The sequence below is a fragment of the Portunus trituberculatus genome, chromosome 41 (genome assembly GCF_017591435.1).
Source record: "Portunus trituberculatus isolate SZX2019 chromosome 41, ASM1759143v1, whole genome shotgun sequence".
NCBI classification, from domain to species: domain Eukaryota; kingdom Metazoa; phylum Arthropoda; class Malacostraca; order Decapoda; family Portunidae; genus Portunus; species Portunus trituberculatus.
This window is the reverse complement of record NC_059295.1, coordinates 9,670,988-9,673,487: the sequence shown is the minus strand read 5'-3', so window position 1 is coordinate 9,673,487 and position 2,500 is coordinate 9,670,988. Positions and strand designations below refer to the sequence as shown.

At 42.8% G+C, this 2,500-nt stretch overlaps 1 protein-coding gene across 1 annotated transcript in view; it reads right to left on the bottom strand.

Moving 5' to 3' along the window:
• The window catches only part of LOC123517012 (glutamate receptor ionotropic, delta-2-like), a 79,369-nt gene that overhangs the window by 31,518 nt on the left and 45,351 nt on the right, over positions 1 to 2,500 (bottom strand). The gene's annotated exons all lie outside the window — the stretch shown is intronic.

The following is a 2,500-nucleotide window of genomic DNA, read 5'->3' as shown; positions in this document are numbered from 1 at the left end:
CTTTAGTTCGCATTTAATTTGTACCTTCTCTTCTCTTACTTCTCTTCAAAAAATCACCTGTTCTTCTCTCTCTCTCTCTCTCTTTTATTCTCACACCAGCCTTTTTTTATTTTCCCTTCGTTAAGACACAGCTAAAAGAAACAGCCTTGGAAATCTCAGCTCCACCACTACCACCACCACTATCAGCACCACCACGACTACCACCACCACGACTACCACCACCACCACGACCATTACCACCACCACCACCACCAGCGCCCAGTTGCTCGATACCTCAGGGTTACCGCCACCACCGCCACCACCGGCACCGCCTCTGCCGCCGCTGCCGCCGCCGCTGCTTCTGCTTCTCATCGATCGAGGCAGATTTAATATTTATTGTCCACAGGCGTTCATGAATCCGAGTGCAGACATGAACAGTGCGCCCCCACCCTCCCCTCCCACTTCCACTCCTCACTGTTGCCTTCCTGCCCCCGCCAGCTCCCCAACTCTCCTCACCCCTGTTCTCCAACGCTACATTCCCACCTGTCCCTTCCTCCTCCTCCTCCTCCTCCTCCTCCTCCTCCTCCTCCTCCTCTTTTTTCTTCTTCTGCTTCATGTCTATTATTATTATTATTATTATTATTATTATTATTATTATTATTATCATTATCATTATTATTATTATTGTTATTATCGTTTTCACTTCTTCCTCTCCTTCTTCTCCTTCTCCTCCTCCTCCTTCTCTCTCTTCCCCTCCTTCTTCTTCTCCTCCTCCTCTTATTCCAGGTATTGTCGTGGAAAAAGGTGGTAATAGGATCATTGATGACAGACATGCGTGTGTGTGTGTGTGTGTGTGTGTGTGTGTGTGTGTGTGTGTGTGTGTGTGTGTGTGTGTGTGTGTGTGTGTGTGTGTGTGTGTGTGTGTGTGTGTGTGTGTGTGTGTGTGTGTGTGCTGGAAATGGTGAGGAATGGACCTAACTGGGGGAGAAAGAGAAAAACTAATAATGGGCAAGAAGAGACGCAAAGGAAGAGAGAGAGAAAAAAAAAAAGTGGAAGAATGGGTCAAGGTCAGTGGAAAGGGTCGGAAAGGTGGGATGGGGAAGGACTGAGGAATGATGGAGGAAGAGTAGGTAAGAATAGTCAATAGTCAAGGAGGTGAATGTTGGAAGAAAAAGATAAAACAAGAAAAGATTAGCAACAAATACGTCCTTGAAACTATTGGAAATTAAGAAAATAAAGATATGGTAAGAAATTAACAGCGACAGAGACACGTGGCTAAGAAAAAAAACAACAACAATGAAAGAAAAAAGAAAACAGTGATTGATTATTGAACTGACAAGACGCCAATAAGGAACACAGGAGACACACAGATTGAAGAACTACACAGTAAAATGAACAAATACCACGAAACATATTGGTGCATAACGAGAGAGTGTCTGCTGGGAACAAGATAACATACAACAAGGTTCCTCCCCACCCATCTCTCTCTCTCTCTCTCTCTCTTTTTCCAGCAACAAAGCAACAACAAAATATTTACATATAGAGGACACAATACGCCTCACAGAAAACGTAGGAAGAACGAGGAGCGAAAATGAGGAGTTTATGGATAAATTTGGACGAAGATTGGCACAGTGAAGAGTCTCATAAATAAGTTGCTGCCTCGTTGAACAGTGAAATTTGCCCTGCTTTGTTGATATTCAGGCCAGTGTGAGATATTGTTTGCACAGATACATGCATGCACGGGAAAGCTGGACACTATTTATCTATTTCTTTTTCTGATTTGACCTACATGATCACGAGTATTCAGGTGGCTGTTGTACAAATATATAATGTATAAAAATTTCATACATAGTCATTGGAAAATTTTGTCAGGCAGTGTTAAAGACTAAGTGGATTTTGTAAGTCTTATGGGAATGTTCTACAGATTCAAGCCACACTCAGCGTCGGTTAGAACATGTTTACTGAGGCAGATTTTGTGTCACTTCAAGGAACACCCACGTTTATCGCCTGGCTATAAATACAACACCACGTTAAAAAGAATATTGGTGAAGTGTGTGAGTCAGCCAGCGAGGAGAGTTGACATGAGGGTGATCAAGTAACGCATTGCTTCCGTGACTCAAAATGACAAATAAAATATACAAGAACGTTAAAAACCGAAGCCTGAGTTCCTGGAAGTGTCATAAGTTTTATTCACCTATAAATTTGTTCAAATGTACAGTACATTACAGATTCATTCTTTGCTTTCTGACGGTGAACTCTGAGAAACATGACATCTCTTGTTTTGCACGTCTTGCCTTCACGTCTATGGGGTGAGAACGGTCGAGCGTCTACATGACATCTATCTTTTTAAGGGTAACATAACGTTCTTTTCTGTCAACGTTGCTACCGAAAATTTCAAGGCTTTTGTTTTCACACTATCGCTTGATGTTTGCAGGGTGAGGACGGTTGACAGTGGTGACAGGGTAGACAGTGTTGAGAGTGTTGTAGCTTCACGTCTCTAAGAATACTCCTTTTTCGACAG